At 40.5% G+C, this 9,034-nt stretch overlaps 1 long non-coding RNA gene across 1 annotated transcript; it reads left to right on the top strand.

Moving 5' to 3' along the window:
* The first annotated feature begins 5,933 nt into the window (after positions 1-5,933).
* On the top strand, positions 5,934-8,428 carry LOC132378668 (uncharacterized). Its single transcript, XR_009507150.1, has 3 exons — positions 5,934-5,949; positions 6,092-6,110; positions 8,171-8,428. It is a non-coding gene; the product is annotated as an uncharacterized LOC132378668 (long non-coding RNA).
* The last annotated feature ends 606 nt before the right edge of the window (positions 8,429-9,034 follow it).

Raw genomic sequence — 9,034 nt, 5'->3', positions numbered from 1 at the left:
ACTAACAAATGCACTGCCAGATTCATCTTAAAACGCATCATCAAGTTTTCTGATGATACTGCAGTGGTTGGCCTCATCAGCAGCAATGATGAGTCGGCATCCAGCAAGGAGATAGAAGGGCTTGTCAAATGGTGTCGGAACAATCTGCATCTCAGCGTAGAGAAGATAAGGAGATGATTCTGGACTTCAGGAAGGCACGGGTTGACCACTCTCTTTTTTGCATTGATGGCTTTGCTGTGGCACATGGTGTGCACTTAATGGATGAACTAACCTGAGCCCACAACGCCTCCTCAATAGTTGAGAAGGCATAGCTACACTTTGAGGTGATTGAGCAATGCAAAGTCCTCCACCTTCATTCTAACAACTTTCGACATGAACACCATCGAGAGAGTCCTGTCTGGCTGCATCATTTTTGTGATACAGAAGCTGCAAAGCATCAGACTGCAAGACCCTAGAGAGGACAGTGAAACTGCTGAGAGAATCTTTGGATCTCCCTCTCTCCTATTAGTGACATTTACTGGGAGCTTTGCAGATGAAAGGCCCAAAGCATTGTTGAAGAACCCTACCACCCATCCCTCAATCTCTTTGACCCACTACTGTCAGGAAGGAGATCAAGCCTAGGACTGCCTGACTGGTTAACAGCTTCTTCCTTTAGGCTGTGAGACCAATGAATACCCTACAACCATCATCTTGTCCCTAGGTCAATGAGCTTTTTACTGTACTGTTTGCCTGTGCTGTGCATTACTACATGCATTCAATTATATTTCATTTACTTATTTATAGTATAATATTTTGGCTTATGTGTTGTGTGTAATATACTATTTGTTGTGTGGATGCACCATGATCCAGAAGACTGTTGTTTCAGTTGTTTGTATACATGTACAGTTAGATCACAATAAACTTGAACGTGATTACTTCAAATGGTTCAATTTAATATCGGAGAATGCATCAGTTTACAACCTGAAATTCTTACTCTTTGCAGACATCCACAATACAAAAAAATGCAAAGAATGAATGACAGAAACATCAGAACCCTGAAGTCGCCTCCTCCTCCTCCCGTGCACAAGAAGCAACAGAAGCATCGATCCTCCCCCTCTCCCATGTACCAGAAAAAGTACTGTACCCCTCCCTCCTCCAGCAAGCAAGCAATAGCAAAAGTCCCAAAAGAGACCTTGATCTCGAGTTCATCAAAAACCAATACTTGAGTCCATAATTTCTTACAACACACACAATATGCTGGTGGAACGCCGCAGGCCAGGCCGCATCTATAGGAAGAAGCACAGTCAACATTTCAGGCGGAGGCACTTTGTCAGTCCCAATGAAGGGTCTTGGCCCAAATCATTGACTGTGCTTCTTCCTATAGATGCTGCCTAGCCTGCTGTGTTCCAGTAGCATTTTGTGTGTGTTGCTTGAATTTCCAGCATCTGCAGATTTCCTCATGCTTGGGACTTCAATTTCTTAGACAGATTCTCTCTCATAAGCAAGGGAGACAGAAAGCGGAAGGCCAGCTGCTCACTGTTCTAATATTACAATCTTTTGCATTGCTTCCTTGAGCCCCCCAGACTCAGGGACTGACAGGCTCTCACTTACCATCAAAACAGTGAGACAGAGGGCAGAGAGAGAATGAGCGAGAGAGAGGCAAAAGAGTGAGATAGAGAAAGGTGAGAGAGAGAGTGAAAGGATTCTACTTGTGACAGAGGACAGAGGCCTTCTCCGTCTCGATGTTTTAGTCTCTGGTGATATTGGTGAGGAACTCGGTTGTTCCTGGGGCTGCATCCTGAAGTCTTGAAAACTTGATATTGTTATTGATATATATACTGACTGCAAGTGAAGGCTCCTGTTGGTGCAGAGCTAGATAAATACTGAACCAATTAACAGTTAGAACTATGCAGTCACTCTTTGCAGAAGTCCTTTTTGACAGCTATTTGTTGCAACAAAAATAAAAGAACTCTAGAAATTCATCCTTAGCCTGTTGTGTTATATATACAAGAGTATTCTCTGAGCAGTGCATCACACCTCAAAAATATTGCTTCATTGACTTAAAAAAAAAGAAAACTGCAGCAAAGGAAAATGCACCAGTTCTGGCATTTCACCTTTTAAGAATTTGTTCACTAGATCCTTCTATGACATACTTGAGTGTCAAGGTGCCCCATTCACAATATTTGTAATGACCCATTGTATGTCGGACAGTGCAAGGTGCAATTCCAGTGGAAGAGGATGCAAGGAGCTTACATTTACTCCTCCATGAAGAAAAACATTGTGAAACCTGTGCATTTCCATTTATAACGCTTGCCCTTGAAAAGCTGAACTAAAGACAATCACACTAACATTGTCCATTCATTCCGTAAGTCTTACTGACACTGCAGTTATTCGGCCATTACTGTTTGATTATCATAAAATCACCATTTTCCAAGCATGCCTCACCATAAGCGAATGTTAAGGAAGAGCCTAAGGTGTTATTCCAATAGAAACTACTGAAGTATATGCAATGAACTTTATAACAGGGAGCTAGTATTTTACCAGACTGCCCCAGTTGAAAGATTGGGTATAGGTTTTCACTCAATGTAGCAAGTGGAGTCTTTATGCTGTAAGTTCTCAAATTTTGTTAGCCAAGTAAATATAAAGTGAAACACTCCAGAAGGCTTTTCTGAAACAAGGCAGCAATTTATTGCTGATAGATGTCATTTTTCTGATAAACAGCACTGCTTAATCATCCTGTTCCCATTTATCAGGTCATAGAAACCACCGAAAGAACAAAAAAAAAATCTTGATAGTGTTTATGACCATTGCCTGATATAATACCATGGGAGTGGTTGAATAATCACAGTAATAAATCTCCATCACTTAATCTACCATGGGTCCAGATGCACAAAGACAAAGTCCATCTCTTGTGGTTGATAACTTTACAGAGTGTATTTTTGGCTACTGCAGCATTACCTATTCCATTCTCCTCTTGATATTCTATTTAAGTCCATGAATCCGATTTTAGGAGGGCCATTCAATCAAAGGCACAATCCTAATGCTTATATAGCCACAAGGATCAAAGATGAATTACCATCCCAGAATGGTCAGAATTATCTGCTATGCATGCTCTACTTATTGTATGTCCTGATTCAAATCATTGATATAATGTATCCCAAGTGTTATTTTGTCCCACCAGAGGTCTTGCTGGTGTTGAAGGCCCTGTTGTTTCTCACCAGCATTTTCTGTTAGTGTTCTAGTTATAAACTTCCGCTGGGTCCGGCATAAATGATTCCACAAGATTGCGTCTTCTTACCGCTGTAGAGGATGATGATGTGTGCATTGCCTACAAAGGAGGAGTATGTGTTCAACTAGTAAGTAGCATGGTTTCACAAAATAACAAAAAATAAATTTGAAGGTGTAAATCCAGAAAAATATGGTTTCTTTTACAAATAAAATGGAGGTTTTTAGGATCTGAGTGCAAAAGAAATGTTATGTACTTCCAGATGTCCTCCTCGTTAAGGCCACTTTATAGGAATGAGCCATTTAACCCTTCATGTCTACACAAGTGTTTCAGTGAGACCACTGTTAGTCTGCAGCCTAGTAGCATATAATACCTCTGTTTCACATCTTAGATGTGAGGCAGCGCAGTAACATAATGGTTAGCACAATGCTTTACAATACCAATGATCCAGGTTCCATTTCCACCGCTGCCTGTAAGGAGTTTGTACATTCTCCTCCAGGTGCGCTGGTTTCCTCCCACAGTCCAAAGGTGTGTAACCCCCGGGTCGCCTCAGGCGCGCTCAGCTTGTTCTCGTCTAGGGGGAGCAGCCTTCGGCCCCGCCAAACTGGGTAATCAGCTGGTGTGGATGCTGTGTGATGTCCCCGCCTCACCCAAAAACAGACAGTACACCATATGCGATTAAATGAGAACAATTTATAAAGGTTACTATAACTAAGTGATTAATAACGGTACAGTATATATGAAGAAAAAAATAAAGAAAAGGAGCCAAACTTATCAAAGTCCAAACCACTTCGTGCACAACCGTTGGAGCTCAATTACTGAAATCTTCTGGCCACCATTCGATCCCCTCCGAACTCCTCGACTCGCAGCTCAGGACCCTCCAAAGTGGTCAACCAAGCACATCTAGCTTCATCTCCTCTCCTCGGAGTACCTCCTGGCCTTGGACCCCTGCTTGGGGTCCGTTCCTCACCCAGCTTACAGCATCGCGTCCTCTCTCTCAACCCCTCGCGCCGATCTCCCCAAAAGCCCGTCAACAATAGCTTACAGAAGAAAGAACAACATTAATCCCAATTGGTTTACAAAGGAATACAATTCTCATTATCAGTAAATTTTAACCCAAACAAGCTTCCAGCACTCTCTCGCAACAAAGAAGCATTCCTGCTTTTAACAAAACAAAGAAGCCATTTTGATTACATACACAGTAACAAAGAAAAAAAGAAGAAACCCCCTTTACAGGTGTATGGGTTGGTTGGTTAGCTGTTCATTATAAATTGTCCTGTGAGTAGGCTACAGTTAAAACAGAGGTTGTTGGGTAGCACAGCTCGAAGGGCCAGAAGGGTCTATTCCACACAAAATGCTGAAGGAATTCATCAGCCCAGGCAGCATCTAGGAAAAGAGTAGTCAATGTTCCAGGCTGAAACCCTTCAACGGGACTGGAGAGAAAAAAGCCGAGGAGTAGATTTAAAAGGTGGGGGGGTGGGGAGAGAAGCACAAGGTGATAGGTGAAACCTGGAGGGGGAGGGGATGAAGTAAAGAGCTGGGAAGTAAATTTGTAAAAGAGACAGAAGGCCATGGAAGAAAGAAAAGGGGGGAGGAGTACTAGAGGGAGGCGATGGGCAGGCAAGGAGATGTGAAAGAGGGAGAGGGAAAAGGGAATGGGAAATGGTGAAGGAGGGTGGGGGGAGCATTACCGGAAGTTTGAGAAGTTCGGAAGTTCCGGTAAAGCCCCCCACTCCTCCTCTCCTTTTTTTTCCCTCTCCACCACCCCCACCCCATCTCTACTCCTCAGCATTTTTTTCTCTGGTCCTGTCGAAGGATTTTAGCCTGAAATATCAACTCCTAGATGCTGCCTGGCCTGCTGAGTTCCTCCAGCATTTTGTGTGTGTTGCTCGGATTTCCAGCATCTGCAGATTTACTCTTGTTTGCGAGGGTCTACTCCACACTGTATCTCAGTAAACTGAAATATATTTAACGATGATCCGTGTCAGTTGACATTTGTGAACCAGAGTTACACATCTCTATTGTTCTCTGTATGTGAATAATTTGCCAGCAGACTCTAAATTAAAATCTTGACAATAATTCTATTAATACAGCCAGTCGATATTATGTTTGAAAGACATAAAAAAGACAATCAATATTATGTTTGAAAGCTTAAAATATCCAAATTATTTTGGCATCATAGTCTTGCTTTTCGGGATGCCTGTGTAAGAAATTAGATTGTCCTTTATTCAACCAGAATTAAATGATTTGCATCCACTGGAATGTGCAAGTGTGGAATGAAGTCTCCCTTTTGAACTCCATCATTTCCATCGTTCTGTACCTTTAAATTTTGTGTTTGCTTGATGGAACATTAGACAGTCTACTCATGAAGTTTCAAAGGCACACTACTGAGAATTTCAACAGGGAAAGCAATAAGTTGATTTAATTTCACCATGTGCTATACATTTGGTAACACTGGGCAAGTCTGCGTTCTTTTCTTGCGACTGCTCCATATTGTCTGTACAACTGCTCAGACTTCCACACCTATATGTGAAAAACAAAGAAATTACAGACAAAATGGAGATTAGATGCCAACGCTTCTGTAATCCTTTTAACAATGAGCTCACCATTGGCACCCTGAGCCAAGGGACTAATTATATTCCATGCACATTCCTTTCAGTTTTAAACAATCCATGGCTCATTTATGCATACAGCCCCTTTAATGGGAAATAGGCCACTAATTCTGAATAAACAGCCAAGTTAAGGTAAGCAGCTTTGTTTTAAACCTTAGAATTTTAAAAAGTTGATAATTACATTATAAAAATAATACTTTAAATTATTGAAACTGATTTCTTTTATTTTAATCTCCCTCTGATCATCTGACACGCTTAAAATGGCCTTTGGCAGAAGAGACTGACAAACCAAGGTAAGCTTCTCAACTCTTTTGGATGCAGAGCGTTCGCTTGATTTTCTGTATCAGATGGTTTTCAGTCTGACAGGAACTGCAATCAGCCTATGTTTCGGGTCCAGTTGGGTAAATTTTCTGCCCCATTTGTCTGACGACACAATTTTTATTTTGCTTTAAACTTGTTTGAGAAAAAGTTCTCAGCCTAGATAATCTCTTCAATATCTGTGAATGCAGCAAAATGGTGCTCTCAATGGGGATTCCACTGTGTGCATAAGAAACAGGAATAAAAATAGGCCATGCAGCCCCTTGAGCTCACTTCACTTTCAATAAGATGTCTGCTCTTTCTTCTACTTCAGTATTTTCTAACCTACTGTATATGTGAGAGGGAAATGCAATTAACTGCACTCAAAATACATTTAATAAACCTTTGGAGGAATCCAACCCATCCATGTATAGTCTGCCATAGACTGTGATTACTTTGCCTTTCCTTCTTGAATCTGTTCAAAATTATGATTTGGTCCAGAACCCCAGAGGGAGCTTTTCCTACCACATCAATCTAAGGCGTAAACCAGATTAATGAAGTGAAATAGCCTATTCTTTGTCACGTATTCTGTGAGCATCAAGAGGAGGATATTTGCATAATTTCCACACTGAGAGACAACAGAGGAAGTGAGGTTGGATGCTTAAACCCAAAGGGGAAGTTAGTCAAGGTTAACAAACTTCGGGCATTTATGCAGCACTGCTCAGGACTGCAAGATGTTTCAAATTGTTGGACATAAAAACAGTGAAAGCAAAGCAGGGAGCAGGTTATTTGGTCTTTTTTTTTGCCTGTTCCATCAGAAAATAAATAAGAATAAGATTATAACCGATCTTGTACATCAGTGGCACTTTCCTATACTATATTCATTGATGGCCTTGACATCAAAAATGATGTTATTAATCTGTCTTGAATATAGTCAGCCATGGAGAATTCACTGTGCCCATTCACTTGGTGAAGAAATTTATCATGTCTGTTGGGAATGGCTGACCCTTTATTCTGAGACTGTGACCCCTTGTTCCAGAGCCACCAGACAAGGGAAAGTCAACTCTACATCTTATCTGTAAAACACCCTAAGAACTAATTCCTTTAGAAAATGTGCTGCTGTTGTTTTATGAGAAATTCAGCAGTTTATTGGTTACAAAAAGCTCCCTCAAATTAATGGCTAGATTATGAAGTGGAGATTTATCTCTGGATCTCATGTTAAATGGACAACATAGTACCACTTTATGCAGTATATTGATCTTGAACTTCTCCCAGAATTCCATTCCCTTTGAAACATATTTTTCATCATTGTTCATATGACTTCATCCTTGTTTTTAATTTAGAGAGGAAGGGAACTAAAGCAAACGTCCATCAATCTGAAAACACTAAGTGGTGTGGATGGGTGACAGATATTCCTGGGTTATTAAGTACAGCCAATGACTTTCTACCCGATTAGAGTTTTATTCAGTTCATAAAGGACACAGAACCCCAGAAGTGTATCATGGATTAAAGTAATTTAACAAGGCCTCACTCTCAGCAAGCTTATAAATAAGTCTCATGCACAAGGGATTCTGGTATTGTACGTATGACTAGAGGCATGTTATTAATTCCTCTGTTTTAAACAGTTTTGTATACACTCAATGCATCAGCGACTGATGGAAAAGTCACGAGGATTTAAGTTGTAGATCTCATCTTCTGCCATAGAGTTCTTGCAGTAAGAAGGGCTCAGATTAACATTTCTGAAGGTGTTTGAATGTTTTTTTATTCAACGAAGCTTGGAGGCATCAGAGCTAAGAAGTGATCCCTTTGCACTCAAAGATTTTGATAATTTTATAAACGAAGAGCAACAATCAGAACGTTATGCTACTGTGAGAATATTGTGGAAGCCATTACTTTATGAAGAGATTCTGTTGATATGGTGTCATGATTCTGGCATCCAAATTCATCCATAGTTTTCTGAATCTGTGACAACTTGCATTCCCCTGTTATAATCTTATTTTGTTGGGAACCAAAACTGACATGAGCATCCTTCCATGTACTGTATTTTCCTTTCCAGGCATGAAACAGAATGTCAACATCGATGAAAGAACATTGCTTCAAGTTCCAAATCACTCTGCTCCTTTCATGGGAAATACCATTCCCTCCCACATACCAAACATTTTCTATGACATTCTCAACAACATATAAAAGGAAAGCAAAAGCATATGCTCACAAACACCACTAATCATACATTTACTAGTAGACAGTATTGAAATTTCAAGTCAGGTTATTTTCATTGATATGTTCAAAATAGACAGAGGCCACCTTTTCCAATAGATGCATGATAGATTTAATTCTCCACACAAATCTCCTTACCCTCTTCTTTATTCATCCTCTGCAGCATAATCTTTCAGTTTCTTTCCCCTTCTAATATTCATCTATTTTCTTCAAAGCATATCTACGCTATTTGTCATAACTATTTGTGATAACATGTTTCACACTCTCATTATCTCCTTGGTGAATTTATTCCCTCACTGGAATTAGAATAATTGAATTGCTACAGTGTAGAAGGAAACTCTGACCACATTAAATATAAGCTGGCACAATCCTATCAGCTTTACTCCCCTGCTTTATCTTTAGGTGACTGCTTTCTATTTACAGTCGTTGGTTTTGGTCTGCCCCTCAAACATCTTCAAAATATTCAAAACCTAATATGGACCAAACTGCAGTCTCCTCTTTTCTTGAGAATAAATCCAGATATATTCAACTTAGAGATAAGGAGCTTGGAGAAGCAATGCGGTAGATTGTAACACTGGACGAGCGATTTGCTGGTCTCCACTCTCCTTGTTGCAGGAGCAACCTCTCTCCCCCTCGCTCGCTCAAGAGGGTCTGTCTGAGATATCGATATGCTGGTTTGTGGACTGTGGCTTTGACAGGCTCT

The sequence above is a fragment of the Hypanus sabinus genome, chromosome 20 (assembly GCF_030144855.1).
Source record: "Hypanus sabinus isolate sHypSab1 chromosome 20, sHypSab1.hap1, whole genome shotgun sequence".
Taxonomy (NCBI): Eukaryota; Metazoa; Chordata; class Chondrichthyes; order Myliobatiformes; family Dasyatidae; genus Hypanus; species Hypanus sabinus.
The sequence above is the reverse complement of the archived record's forward strand: the minus strand, read 5'-3'. Positions and strand labels throughout refer to the sequence as shown.